This window comes from Procambarus clarkii, unplaced genomic scaffold (genome assembly GCF_040958095.1).
Source record: "Procambarus clarkii isolate CNS0578487 unplaced genomic scaffold, FALCON_Pclarkii_2.0 HiC_scaffold_253, whole genome shotgun sequence".
Taxonomy (NCBI): Eukaryota; Metazoa; Arthropoda; class Malacostraca; order Decapoda; family Cambaridae; genus Procambarus; species Procambarus clarkii.
In genome coordinates this window covers 10001-25000 of record NW_027189286.1, presented here as the reverse complement: position 1 = coordinate 25000, position 15000 = coordinate 10001, and the positions used below count along the sequence as shown (strand labels likewise).

The 15000-nt window shown below is 57.5% G+C and overlaps 2 non-coding genes and 1 pseudogene across 2 annotated transcripts; all 3 read left to right on the top strand.

The window, feature by feature from the left end:
* The first annotated feature begins 7746 nt into the window (after nt 1-7746).
* Nucleotides 7747-9618, top strand: LOC138361197 (small subunit ribosomal RNA). The gene has a single exon (XR_011226846.1). It is a non-coding gene; the product is annotated as a small subunit ribosomal RNA (ribosomal RNA).
* Nucleotides 9619-10265: 647 nt separating this feature from the next.
* LOC138361196 (5.8S ribosomal RNA) lies at nt 10266-10427 on the top strand. Its single transcript, XR_011226845.1, has one exon. It is a non-coding gene; the product is annotated as a 5.8S ribosomal RNA (ribosomal RNA).
* Nucleotides 10428-11513: 1086 nt separating this feature from the next.
* LOC138361199 (large subunit ribosomal RNA) overlaps nt 11514-15000 on the top strand; it is a 6284-nt pseudogene continuing 2797 nt past the window's right edge.

The following is a 15000-nucleotide window of genomic DNA, read 5'->3' as shown; positions in this document are numbered from 1 at the left end:
CGAGAGAGTCCTGTGAGGCGGATGAGCACAGGGAGGAAACGGAGAGACGACCCACTGAGGGCTCGGTGCGTCGTCGAGAGAGTGCTGTGAGGCGGCTGAGGACAGGGAGGAAATTGAGAGACGACCTCACTGTGGCTCGGTGAAACCGTCGAGTAGATCTTTCAGGTGGCTGAGGGCAGGAAGGAAAAGCAGAGGCGAGGACTTGGGGGGGTAGGGGGTGGGGTAGGGCTCTGGATGGGTGAGGGGAGGGGGGGTGTTAAGGTGGGTCGCCGAAAACGGAGATTCGACCTCAAACGGCGGGCTAGGATCCGTCCCTGATCCGACACAGAGACGGAACGGAGAGACGACCCACTGTGGCAGGGTGTGGCGTCGAGAGAGTCCTGTGGGGCGGCTGAGGACAGGGAGGAAACGGAGAGACGACCCACCGAGGGCTCGGTGCGTCGTCGAGAGAGTGCTGTGAGGCGGCTGAGGACAGGGAGGAAACGGAGAGACGACCCACTGAGGGCTGGGTGCGTCGTCGAGAGAGTGCTGTGAGGCGGCTGGGGACAGGGAGGAAATTGAGAGACGACCTCACTGTGGCTCGGTGAAACCGTCGAGTAGATCTTTCAGGTGGCTGAGGGCAGGAAGGAAAAGCAGAGACGAGGACTTGGGGGGGTAGGGGGTGGGGTTGGGCTCTGGATGGGTGAGGGGAGGGGGGGTGTTAAGGTGGGTCGCCGAAAACGGAGATTCGAACTCAAAAGGCGGGCTAGGATCCGTCCCTGATCCGACACAGAGACAGAACGGAGAGACGACCCACTGTGGCAGGGTGAGGCGTCGAGAGAGTCCTGTGAGGCGGCTGAGGACAGGGAGGAAACGGAGAGACGACCCACCGAGGGCTCGGTGCGTCGTCGAGAGAGTGCTGTGAGGCGGCTGAGGACAGGGAGGAAACGGAGAGACGACCCACTGAGGGCTGGGTGCGTCGTCGAGAGAGTGCTGCGAGGCGGCTGGGGACAGGGAGGAAATTGAGAGACGACCTCACTGTGGCTCGGTGAAACCGTCGAGTAGATCTTTCAGGTGGCTGAGGGCAGGAAGGAAAAGCAGAGACGAGGACTTGGGGGGGTAGGGGGTGGGGTTGGGCTCTGGATGGGTGAGGGGAGGGGGGGTGTTAAGGTGGGTCGCCGAAAACGGAGATTCGAACTCAAAAGGCGGGCTAGGATCCGTCCCTGATCCGACACAGAGACAGAACGGAGAGACGACCCACTGTGGCAGGGTGAGGCGTCGAGAGAGTCCTGTGAGGCGGCTGAGGACAGGGAGGAAACGGAGAGACGACCCACCGAGGGCTCGGTGCGTCGTCGAGAGAGTGCTGTGAGGCGGCTGAGGACAGGGAGGAAACGGAGAGACGACCCACTGAGGGCTGGGTGCGTCGTCGAGAGAGTGCTGTGAGGCGGCTGGGGACAGGGAGGAAATTGAGAGACGACCTCACTGTGGCTCGGTGAAACCGTCGAGTAGATCTTTCAGGTGGCTGGGGGCAGGAAGGAAAAGCAGAGACGAGGACTTGGGGGGGTAGGGGGTGGGGTTGGGCTCTGGATGGGTGAGGGGAGGGTGGGTGTTAAGGTGGGTCGCCGAAAACGGAGATTCGAACTCAAAAGGCGGGCTAGGATCCGTCCCTGATCCGACACAGAGACAGAACGGAGAGACGACCCACTGTGGCAGGGTGAGGCGTCGAGAGAGTCCTGTGAGGCGGCTGAGGACAGGGAGGAAACGGAGAGACGACCCACCGAGGGCTCGGTGCGTCGTCGAGAGAGTGCTGTGAGGCGGCTGAGGACAGGGAGGAAACGGAGAGACGACCCACTGAGGGCTGGGTGCGTCGTCGAGAGAGTGCTGTGAGGCGTCTGGGGACAGGGAGGAAATTGAGAGACGACCTCACTGTGGCTCGGTGAAACCGTCGAGTAGATCTTTCAGGTGGCTGAGGGCAGGAAGGAAAAGCAGAGACGAGGACATGGGGGGTTAGGGGGTGGGGTTGGGCTCTGGATGGGTGAGGGGAGGGGGGGTGTTAAGGTGGGTCGCCGAAAACGGAGATTCGACCTCAAACGGCGGGCTAGGATCCGTCCCTGATCCGACACAGAGACGGAACGGAGAGACGACCCACTGTGGCAGGGTGTGGCGTCGAGAGAGTCCTGTGGGGCGGCTGAGGACAGGGAGGAAACGGAGAGACGACCCACCGAGGGCTCGGTGCGTCGTCGAGAGAGTGCTGTGAGGCGGCTGAGGACAGGGAGGAAACGGAGAGACGACCCACTGAGGGCTGGGTGCGTCGTCGAGAGAGTGCTGTGAGGCGGCTGGGGACAGGGAGGAAATTGAGAGACGACCTCACTGTGGCTCGGTGAAACCGTCGAGTAGATCTTTCAGGTGGCTGAGGGCAGGAAGGAAAAGCAGAGACGAGGACTTGGGGGGGTAGGGGGTGTGGTTGGGCTCTGGATGGGTGAGGGGAGGGGGGGTGTTAAGGTGGGTCGCCGAAAACGGAGATTCGAACTCAAAAGGCGGGCTAGGATCCGTCCCTGATCCGACACAGAGACAGAACGGAGAGACGACCCACTGTGGCAGGGTGAGGCGTCGAGAGAGTCCTGTGAGGCGGCTGAGGACAGGGAGGAAACGGAGAGACGACCCACCGAGGGCTCGGTGCGTCGTCGAGAGAGTGCTGTGAGGCGGCTGAGGACAGGGAGGAAACGGAGAGACGACCCACTGAGGGCTGGGTGCGTCGTCGAGAGAGTGCTGTGAGGCGGCTGGGGACAGGGAGGAAATTGAGAGACGACCTCACTGTGGCTCGGTGAAACCGTCGAGTAGATCTTTCAGGTGGCTGAGGGCAGGAAGGAAAAGCAGAGACGAGGACTTGGGGGGGTAGGGGGTGGGGTTGGGCTCTGGATGGGTGAGGGGAGGGGGGGTGTTAAGGTGGGTCGCCGAAAACGGAGATTCGAACTCAAAAGGCGGGCTAGGATCCGTCCCTGATCCGACACAGAGACAGAACGGAGAGACGACCCACTGTGGCAGGGTGAGGCGTCGAGAGAGTCCTGTGAGGCGGCTGAGGACAGGGAGGAAACGGAGAGACGACCCACCGAGGGCTCGGTGCGTCGTCGAGAGAGTGCTGTGAGGCGGCTGAGGACAGGGAGGAAACGGAGAGACGACCCACTGAGGGCTGGGTGCGTCGTCGAGAGAGTGCTGTGAGGCGGCTGGGGACAGGGAGGAAATTGAGAGACGACCTCACTGTGGCTCGGTGAAACCGTCGAGTAGATCTTTCAGGTGGCTGAGGGCAGGAAGGAAAAGCAGAGACGAGGACATGGGGGGGTAGGGGGTGGGGTTGGGCTCTGGATGGGTGAGGGGAGGGGGGGTGTTAAGGTGGGTCGCCGAAAACGGAGATTCGACCTCAAACGGCGGGCTAGGATCCGTCCCTGATCCGACACAGAGACAGAACGGAGAGACGACCCACTGTGGCAGGGTGAGGCGTCGAGAGAGTCCTGTGAGGCGGCTGAGGACAGGGAGGAAACGGAGAGACGACCCACCGAGGGCTCGGTGCGTCGTCGAGAGAGTGCTGTGAGGCGGCTGGGGACAGTGAGGAAATTCAGAGACGACCTCACTGTGGCTCGGTGAAACCGTCGAGTAGATCTTTCAGGTGGCTGAGGGCAGGAAGGAAAAGCAGAGGCGAGGACTTGGGGGGGTAGGGGGTGGGGTTGGGCTCTGGATGGGTGAGGAGAGGGGGGGTGTTAAGGTGGGTCGCCGAAAACGGAGATTCGAACTCAAAAGGCGGGCTAGGATCCGTCCATGGTGTGGCACCAAGAGAGAATGGCGAGACGACCCACTGTGGCTCGGTGTGGCGTCGAGAGAGTCCTGTTAGGCGGCTTAGGGCAGGGAGGAAACCGGAGATGGGGGGGAGGGAGGTGCAAACCTGGACTGTTAGGCGAGCGGCTTACTCCCGCCGTTTACCCGCTGGACCTCGTCCAGTCTCCGGCAATGCTCCGGCACAGAGAATGCCTGGCCTGGCGTGACGGCCTGCTCCTGCCCGGTGTGTGGCGGTCGCGCCAGCAGTGTTTCTCGTGTAGCATGCGAGCGTTGCCGGTGTCGTCGGGAGCCGGGATATGTTCTCGAACAAAGTTACCTGAGCGAGTGTGCCTTTCTCCCTGTCGTCAGCTCGGGTCTGGTCGAATTGGGCCGGTGGCGCCGAAGAAGTTACCACCGGAGACCAGGGTCCAGTGGCTAGAGCCGGGCCCAACGGCTATTGCCGAGTACCTTCCTCCGATGCAGGAAGAAGGTGTGTTCAGTCCCGCGGAAATCGTACGGCGGGTGCCGAATTTACCAGTGGCCAGCCGGGTCCAGGAGCTAGAGCCGGATTTGTCGGCTACTGCCGGGTAACCTACTTTGGATGCGGGTGCTGGGGTGGTCGGCCCCGCGGAAATCGGACGGCAGGCGCCGAAGATACCAGCGGCGAGCCGGGTCCCGGAGCTAGAGCCGAGCCCATCGGCTATTGTTGAGTAGCCGTCTTTGCCGGCAGAGCTGGCGTTTTCAGTCTCGTCGAAATCAGACGGCGGGCGCCGAAGTTAACAGCGGCTAGCCGGGCCCCAGAGCTAGAGCCGGACCCAGGGACTAAAGCCCAGCGGTGTGCTTCCGGTTGGGCGTTTGCGTTTTCAGTCTCGCGGAAATCGGACGGAGGGCGCCGAAGTTACGTTTTGCCAGCCGGGTCCAGTAGCTAGAGCCGGGCCCGGGGACTAGAGTCCCGCGTCGGCCTCCGACCCAAGTGCTTCTGTTTTCAATCTCGTCCAAATCGGACGAGGGGTACGGAAACGGCACAACTTAACCCGGGTCCAGGGGCTAGAGCCGGGCCCGGCGACTAGAGTCCCGCGTCGGCCTTCGGCCCAAGTGCTTCCGTTTTCAATCTCGTCCAAATCGGATGGAGGGTACCGAAACGGCGAAACGTAACCCTGACTCCCTTGCAAGTGCCTGGTCCGGTAACCCTATTGTCCTTCAAGGCTCTCAGACCTGAAAGGAATTGGGAGGCAAGTTCGGCATTCTGGCCGAAATCGAGCGCCGGAGTGTACCTTTTTCCAGAACTGGGACATGGTACATCAGGGGTTTTCGTGCTTAGACCACAGCACAGCGAGAGCTGGGCGACCATTTGAGCTCAATTTGCACGAAGTGACGACATCACCTTGACCCATTCGATATATATAGGGGAGACCTGGTGTCTGTGGCACCTTTCTCGTGGGTAACCTGCTGTCTTAGGGGACCATGCGAGGGAGACTACTGACAACTACCTGCGTCTTGGCGACATTCTAAGTCTCGTTGTTGCCAGAGGGAAGGAGCAAATGTTTTCCATTGTTTTGGTGCGTTGGCTACTTTCCCTTCCCCCATTCCACGGTGCTGGTTCTCGGTTCCGGTGCGGTAGCGAACTGTTTGCCGCAGACGTTTACCGGAGTAAATGGGGAACCAGCCTTTTACCTGTCGCGGGGTACATATGCCGAGGTATTTGGAGTCCGGTGTGTGAGTGACCGACCATTGCGTTCTGTTAGACATACGTAACATTAGGCGAAGGCGGCCCTCCTTGCACATGTCGTGTGGTTCCAGAGCCAGGCATCTCGGGTCCGGTGTGCGCGTGCGACCGATCTTGTTCATGTGTTAGACATACGTAACAGTGGGCGAAGACGGTCGGCGAAACTCGCGCATGTCGTGTGGTCCGAGATGGCCTTCCATGCACATTAGATATAGCTATATAAAGGGGGGAGACTCGGTGGCTGGCTGACAACTACCGGCGTCTTGGCGACATTGTGTCTCGTTGTCGCCAGAGAGAAGGAGCAAATGTATTCCATTGTTTTGGTACGTGGGCTCCTTTCTCTTCCCCCACTGTTAGGGCGCTGGTTCTCGGTTCCGGTGCGGTAGCGAACTGTTTGCCGCAGACGTATACCGGAGTAATTGGGGAACCAGACGGTGTTTTGCCTGTCGCGGGATTGGATCACAGGTTCTGGGTTCCGGTGCGGTTGCGAACTGCTTCTCGTTCACCGGCGCCAATGGGGAACCTGCCTGTCTGTCGCGGGGCAAATGCCACATAGGCTGAGGTATTTGGAGTCCGGTGTGTGAGTGACCGACCATTGCGTTCTGTTAGACATACGTAACATTAGGCGAAGGCGGCCCTCCTTGCACATGTCGTGTGGTTCCAGAGCCAGGCATCTCGGGTCCGGTGTGCGCGTGCGACCGATCTTGTTCATGTGTTAGACATACGTAACAGTGGGCGAAGACGGTCGGCGAAACTCGCGCATGTCGTGTGGTCCGAGATGGCCTTCCATGGACGTTAGATATAGCTATATAAAGGGGGAGACTCGGTGGCTGGCTGAACCTACTACCGGCGTCTTGGCGACATTGTGTCTCGTTGTCGCCAGAGAGAAGGAGCAAATGTATTCCATTGTTTTGGTGCGTGGGCTCCTTTCTCTTCCCCCACTGTTAGGGTGCTGGTTCTCGGTTCCGGTGCGGTAGCGAACTGTTTGCCGCAGACGTATACCGGAGTAATTGGGGAACCAGACGGTGTTTTGCCTGTCGCGGGATTGGATCACAGGTTCTGGGTTCCGGTGCGGTTGCGAACTGCTTCTCGTTCACCGGCGCCAATGGGGAACCTGCCTGTCTGTCGCGGGGCAAATGCCACATAGGCTGAGGTATTTGGAGTCCGGTGTGTGAGCGACCGACCATTGCGTCTTGTTAGACATACGTAACTTGCAGGCGAAGGCGGCCCTCCTCGCACATGTCGTGTGGTTCCAGAGCCCAGGCACCTCGGGGTCCGGTGTGCGCGTGCGACCGATCTTGTTCATGTGTTAGACATACGTAACAGTGGGCGAAGACGGTCGGCGAAACTCGCGCATGTCGTGTGGCTCGAGAATTGCCTTCAATTCCTCCCTGGAGTGAGTAGTTTGTTTCGGCAGCAGCTCTCTCTCCACACAACCCCCCATCATCCTCCTTCCCGCAAGAGCATGATCCCGATGCTCGATGCAAACTGAGAACTGTCACTGCACACGCTGCGGCATCTCGGGTCCGGTGCGCGAGGCGAACTTGCATTCTGCTAGACATACGTAGCATTAGGCGAGAGCGCCCGTAATCGCGCACGTCGTGAGGCTCGAGAGGCCTTCAAAGCAGCGCCTCTGTATTGTGTCACGACGATTCCTTCCGATCTCCGTGCGATCACTTCTCCAGCCTACGACTGCACATCGAGTCAGCTATCGATCGGTCTGTGTGCATGGGAACAGAGCACCAACCTTCTTCCATGTCATGGGAAGGCTGAACAAAAACACTGTGGCGTCGCCTCTCTCCACCAACGAGGAGGCGACAAACCACACGGCACCTCGGATGCATTTCCGACGGTTCCTTTCATATAAAAGGGGTGACGCCGAGGAAAATAAGACTCGCGTCCCTACCAAAACGAAAAAGACCACCACCACCACCTACTCACTTACTACTGCTCCTCCTCCTGTTTTTCCAGCTTGCCGTGTTGAATGACGACAATGACGAGCAGGAGTAATCTCGGCGGGGTAGTTATGATCGTTCGTCCACGCGGAGTAACTGCTCTCCTCCGCCTCTGTTCGTCTAACGTATCGACATAACGCCATACTGTCGGGCTGCTAGAGAGTCCATAGTGAGATTTAACTTGCAAAGCAGGATTAAAACGCAAAACCGAGGGGAGCGAGGGGTGTGTGTGTGTGTGTGTGTCTTGTGTACTATATATCAGTAGTACTGTTGAGCTACCTGGTTGATCCTGCCAGTAGTCATATGCTTGTCTCAAAGATTAAGCCATGCATGTGTAAGTACAAGCCGAGTTAAGGCGAAACCGCGAATGGCTCATTAAATCAGCTATGTTTCATTGGATCTGTAAACCCACTTACTTGGATAACTGTGGTAATTCTAGAGCTAATACATGCATCACGTCTCTGACCGCAAGGGAAGAGCGCTTTTATTAGTTCAAAACTGGTCGGGCCTCGGTCCGTTAACCCACCCGTGGTGAATCTGAATAACTTTTTGCTGAGCGCACGGTCTCCGCACCGGCGCCGCATCCTTCAAGTGTCTGCCTTATCAGCTTTCGATTGTAGGTTATGCGCCTACAATGGCTATAACGGGTAACGGGGAATCAGGGTTCGATTCCGGAGAGGGAGCCTGAGAAACGGCTACCACATCTAAGGAAGGCAGCAGGCACGCAAATTACCCACTCCCGGCACGGGGAGGTAGTGACGAAAAATAACGATGCGAGACTCATCCGAGGCCTCGCAATCGGAATGAGTACACTTTAAATCCTTTAACGAGGATCTATTGGAGGGCAAGTCTGGTGCCAGCAGCCGCGGTAATTCCAGCTCCAATAGCGTATATTAAAGTTGTTGCGGTTAAAAAGCTCGTAGTTGGATCTCAGTTCCGGACTGACGGTACACCGCCTGGTGCTTACTGTCACGCTCCGAACAGCTAACTAGCCCCGCCGGCTCGCACGGGGTGCTCTTCATCGAGTGTCCCGAGTGGCCGGCACGTTTACTTTGAAAAAATTAGAGTGCTCAGAGCAGGCTACTTTAATGGCCTGAATGTCTATGCATGGAATAATGGAATAGGACCTCGGTTCTATTTTGTTGGTTTTCGGAACCTGAGGTAATGACTAATAGGAACAGGCGGGGGCATTCGTACTGCGACGCTAGAGGTGAAATTCTTGGACCGTCGCAAGACGAACTACTGCGAAAGCATTTGCCAAGGATGTTTTCATTAATCAAGAACGAAAGTTAGAGGTTCGAAGGCGATCAGATACCGCCCTAGTTCTAACCATAAACGATGCCAACTAGCGATCCGCCGGCGTTATTCCCATGACCCGGCGGGCAGCTTCCGGGAAACCAAAGTCTTTGGGTTCCGGGGGAAGTATGGTTGCAAAGCTGAAACTTAAAGGAATTGACGGAAGGGCACCACCAGGAGTGGAGCCTGCGGCTTAATTTGACTCAACACGGGGAACCTCACCAGGCCCAGACACCGGAAGGATTGACAGATTGAGAGCTCTTTCTCGATTCGGTGGGTGGTGGTGCATGGCCGTTCTTAGTTGGTGGAGCGATTTGTCTGGTTAATTCCGATAACGAACGAGACTCTGGCCTATTAACTAGTCGACGGATCTCCAGCAATTGGTGTCCAGTTCGCAACTTCTTCTTAGAGGGATTAGCGGCAATTCTAGCCGCACGAGATTGAGCAATAACAGGTCTGTGATGCCCTTAGATGTTCTGGGCCGCACGCGCGCTACACTGAAGAGATCAACGTGTTCTCCCCCTCCGAGAGGAGCGGGTAACCCGTTCAATCCCCTTCATGATAGGGATTGGGGCTTGCAATTGTTTCCCATGAACGAGGAATTCCCAGTAAGTGCAAGTCATCAGCTTGCGCTGATTACGTCCCTGCCCTTTGTACACACCGCCCGTCGCTACTACCGATTGAATGATTTAGTGAGGCCTTCGGACTGGCGCTCTTGGATGTTCTACCCCTCGCGTCTCGGCGCAAGGGGTTCTCGCCTCGAGCTGACGGAAAGATGTCCAAACTTGATCATTTAGAGGAAGTAAAAGTCGTAACAAGGTTTCCGTAGGTGAACCTGCGGAAGGATCATTACAGTTTGTGACGCGAGAGCTGCAACCATCGGCTCGTCGTCGTCGTTCGAGTATTCTTCAATGCGAAGAAGGCAAGGGTAGCCTTGGGAGCCGCACCCAATTGCCGTGGGAAAGGAGAAAGCGGATAAACGGCGGGGAGATCAACACCCACTGTGAGACAATAACAGGTCTGTGATGTCGGACTGACATGACATGTCAGTCAGTCCGACCGGCGCAGGTCACAGTCCTAGCGCCGTATACTGCTTTAGAGTCATCTGTTGGGGCTCGCGACACCCGTCACCGACATCTTTCTTCCTTGTCCCCGGTCGCTCAGTGGCTTCCGGCACCCACACCATAGAGAGAAAGCAGCAGGCGAAGACGCTACTGCTCCTCTCGTTGACAGGGCCGGCGCCTGCTACTCTGGCGGCGTCTAGTGCTGGGTTTTCCTTGACACGCTTCCCAGTGGGCCCCTCCCTCCCCGCCTTCACTCTACTGTAAACGTAAATGTACGTGTGCGGCAGAGGAGGAAAAAGGGGAGAGAGAAAAAAAGCATTTTATGTGTCTTCTAACCAAAGTCGGGCTCTTACCAGCCCTATCAAACCCCCCATACATTACGTCCTCCTATGATGGAGTGATAGACGGCCGACAGGCCTTAATAAAAACATATACAACTCTTAACGGTGGATCACTTGGCTCGTGGGTCGATGAAGACCGCAGCTAACTGCGTGTCGGTATGTGAATCGCAAGAATACCAGATACATCGACAAGTCGAACGCACATTGCGGCGGCAGTCCTGATATGTGTACTGTCGCCACTCCTGCGCGAGGGTCGGAATAACATCCATCGGGCGAGTAGCTGTTGCGGCCTCCATATTCTGCTCTTTGGCAGGCTCAACGATGCGCTTTGGCCTGCTCTGGGGAACGACGCCCGCCACTGCCCCCCGAATGAGAAGGCAGGAGGCAAACCGGGAGTCCCCCTAATATTTGACAAACGAGCCCCTAGCACACCTCATCATGCTGTGAAAGAAAGACGCTTTTCGTCCTATTTCTGCAACAGAGGCCTGCCGCCCTTTGAGTGAGAAAACACTCGACGTCTGCTGCGGATCCGATTGTCCCACAGACGTGCAGCAAGCAAAGCCGCCAGTTTCCACCCCTCCGTGGACTGGATGGCACAACACAAGGGTATGGCTAGAGGACCGGGTCGGAAGCGACATGCCATGCGTCGCCGTCCAGAGGTAGTAGTGTGCCAGGGAAATTGAACGCTTGAGGAACCTCCCGCCTATCACACACACTCTCTACGGACCGACTCAACCGGATTTCATTTACTTTGGCCTAGCAGAATTCGAGAGAGAGAAGAAATGGTGCCAATAACGCTCATGAACGAGTAAATTACACCAGTACACAGGTGCATGTATGAGAGAGAGGCGTGTGCGCACAGAAGTAGTGCTATACTACTACTGTTGTTATTATTATTGTTACAATTTCGTTGGCATGTGTGCACCCTAGTGGTAGCCGCTGCCACAGTTGTGGGGCCTATAAGCAACGCTTGCTGAAACCGAAGTGACGGCGTGTCTGGCGCAAGCCGTCAGACGGCCAAATTCGGATTTTCAGTGCGTTGGCTGGGGGACAGTAACAGCCGTGGCATCATCAGCAGCAGCCGCTGTGTTTGTTGCTGGTGTGGTGCGAGGGAGCGACCGCCTGTCGTCATGACGGAGGAGGTGCTGCTCCCGTGCTGTGCTTTGCCCCTCAGCAAAAGGCGTAGCCAGAGTGCTCGCCGACGGGTGGCGTCCTTGATTGATCAAATCAAAATGTGTGTGACTGTGTGTGTGTGTTTTTGCGCCGAGACCGCCCCTCGAGCGATGATCGATGATCAAATAAAATTTTAAACCACCAGCGCACGAAAAAAAAAACCCACCGTCGACCTCGTGTCGGGAGAGACCTACCCGCCAAATTTAAGCATATTAATAAGCGGAGGAAAAGAAACCAACAGGGATTCCCTTAGTAAGGGCGACTGAACGGGGAAGAGCCCAGCGCATAACCTCGTGTCTTAACCGGCACGAGGGGTGTTGCGTTTCGGAGGGTCCGGCACGCCGTCCCATACCGCCTAAGTCAAGCTTGAAAGCGGCCACTACCCATGGAGGGTGACAGGCCCGTGTGGCGGCGCCCGCGAGGGCATAGATGGGGCGGTCGGAAAGGGCCTCTCTGTAGAGTCGGGTTGCTTAATAATGCAGCCCAAAGCAGGTGGTAAACTCCATCTAAGGCTAAATATGACCACGAGACCGATAGAGGACAAGTACCGTGAGGGAAAGTTGAAAAGAACTTTGAAGAGAGAGTTCAAGAGTACGTGAAACCGTTAAGAGCCAAACGGGTGGAACCTCGAAGGTCGAACTGGGGGATTCAGCTCGTCGGCTGTCGGCTGGGTGGGGACGTAACAAAGCGACCCAGGAATACTTGGGCGTGCCTCCACCCACGCCGGCGTCGGCGGGCGTATTTCGCCTCACAGTAGGTCGCCGCGACCCGTTGCTTTTGGGGACGTCGAAGGCCCGGACGGATTGGTACCCTACCGGCTGGGGATGCGGCTTCGGCTTCTCCTCTTGTCCGGTGGGCGAAACCGCCGGTGTCCTGGCTGCCCTGCGACGGTCGTAGAGACGAGCCCCTCCCATTCGTGGGGGGCGGCTCTCGCGGCGTGCAAAAGGTCGGTGATCCACCCGACCCGTCTTGAAACACGGACCAAGGAGTCTAACATGTGTGCGAGTCAGTGGGCGCACTAAACCCAGAGGCGTAATGAAAGTGACACGGGTTCGGCTGTCGCCTCGTGTGGCAGCCGGACTCAGGGCCGATCCCTCACCGGTTGCCCTCGCCTCTCTCCCGCGTCTCGGTAAGCCGGGTGAGCTATTTTCCCCGGCCGCTGCTGCGGGGCTCGGGGGGAGGCGGGGTGCGATGGTGTCCGTAAAAAAGAGCCTGCTGTTGCAGGGGGGCGCAGGCCCGGGACTTGCCAGGACGCCGCGAGACTGTCACTTTGCTGTGAGGCTCTAGGGTCGATCAGCGGGTCATGCGTGCAGTCGGCAAGTACCATGAGCAGACATGTTGGGACCCGAAAGATGGTGAACTATGCCTGGCCAGGATGAAGCCAGAGGAAACTCTGGTGGAGGTCCGTAGCGATTCTGACGTGCAAATCGATCGTCGGAGCTGGGTATAGGGGCGAAAGACTAATCGAACCATCTAGTAGCTGGTTCCCTCCGAAGTTTCCCTCAGGATAGCTGGAACTCGTGGGATGAATTTCATCCGGTAAAGCGAATGATTAGAGGCCTTGGGGACGAAACGTCCTCAACCTATTCTCAAACTTTAAATGGGTGAGATGCCGAGCTTGCTTGAACGCTGAAGCTTCGGCGACTAATCTGAGTATCTAGTGGGCCATTTTTGGTAAGCAGAACTGGCGCTGTGGGATGAACCAAACGTCGAGTTAAGGGGCCTAAATGAATGCTCATTCAGATCCCATCGAAAGGCGTTGGTTGCTATAGACAGCAGGACGGTGGCCATGGAAGTCGGAATCCGCTAAGGAGTGTGTAACAACTCACCTGCCGAAGCAACTAGCCCTTAAAATGGTATGGCGCTCAAGCATTCTCCCGATACTCGACCGCCGGGGCACTAGCGGCCAGCGACGAAGAGCGCAGGTCTCGAAGCCCCGGCGAGTAGGAGGGTCGCAGTGGTGAGCGCTGAAGGGATCCGGCGTGAGCCGGCCTGGAGCCGCCACTGGTGCAGATCTTGGTGGTAGTAGCAAATACTCGAGAGAGACTCCCTTGAAGACCGAAGTGGGGAAGGGTTCCATGTGAACATCAGTTGGACATGGGTTAGTCGCTCCTAAGCCCAAGGCTAAGGCCTGATTCCCACGCTAGCGGCAACGGCCAATGCGAGCCAGAAATGTTTTTTTTTTTTTTGGTACAAGGACGTGCCGAGTACAATGAGTGAGTTGCCCGGGGATCAGTGGCGAAAGGGAATACGGTACTTATTCCGTAACCAGGACCCGGATACGAAGCAGGTGCAAGCGCCTTCGCCCTCGGGCGTTGGAATGCTGCCCTGTGCAGGACCCCGGTAACGGGAACCAGCTCGCGTCCGCCGGCGGTGGTCCGGGAAAGAGTTTTCTTTTCTGTTTAAGGCGCCGTGACCCTGGAAGCCATTCGCAGAGAGAAAGGGTATTGGTAACACGGTCTGCCGTAGAGCGCCGCGGTTCTTGCGGCGTCCCGCGTGCCACCGCCGGTCCGTGAAACATGCGAGGGAGGTAACTGGGGCAGCGCGGGTCTCCATGCCCGCAACGCCTAGTTTCGGGCCAGTGCGTACCCATATCCGCAGCCGGTCTCCAAGGTAAGCAGCCTCTGGTCGATAGACTAATGTAGGTAAGGGAAGTCGGCAAATTAGATCCGTAACTTCGGGATAAGGATTGGCTCTGAGGATCGGGCCAGTCGGGCCTGTGCAGGAAGCGGGCCTGGGTTCGGGCGCAGGACTGGGCGAGGTGAAGGTCGGGGACGTCCGCTCTGTCGGGCCAGCTGTCCTGAACCGAGCTCGGACCGGCGTATCTCCGTCCCTTCCGTGGAACGCGCTAGGCTGCGTGGGCGTGTTCTCGAGCGGCGCGGCGTGCCCGTCCCCCCTCTATTTGGAGGGGGTGGGTGCAAGGCGTCGTCCCGGTTCACTCCAAACCCACTTCGGCTGGCGCCCAGCGATCAACTCAGAACTGGCACGGACCAGGGGAATCCGACTGTCTAATTAAAACAAAGCATTGCGATGGTCAGAGATAGATGTTGACGCAATGTGATTTCTGCCCAGTGCTCTGAATGTCAAAGTGAAGAAATTCAAAGAAGCGCGGGTAAACGGCGGGAGTAACTATGACTCTCTTAACCCTGGGGATACTAGTGGGGGCGGGGGGCAGAACATGCTCCTACGGCTCCCTGCTTGCAGATGGTCTGCTCAACATTCAAAGAGCGCCTCTCAAGCCCCAACAAAGAGTCTATATCTTAAAGCATAACCTAATTCCCCGATTAAACCACCGTCTCGTGCTCGGACGCGTGGCGAAGACGCAACTGGCAAGGATGGACAAACAGGTACGCCAAGCTCTTCGAAGCTGGCTCCGTTTGCCCCATGACACCCCCAGAGCGTTCTTCCACGCAGAGACTAAGGACGGGGGGATGGGAATCCCGGACTTTACCTCTTCTGTCCGTCTGCTCAAGCAGCGGCGGCTGGAGAAGGGGTTGAGTTCCGCGGACCCGGCGGTTCGACACGTAATGGGCGAGCCAGCGGCGGCGAACGCACTCCGACGCTGGTCCGGCCCTGCCGTAATTGCCGGGACGCAAGTGACCACAAAGCCTCAGCGAGCTAAGGCGTGGCGCGACACCCTCTACCAAACACTGGAT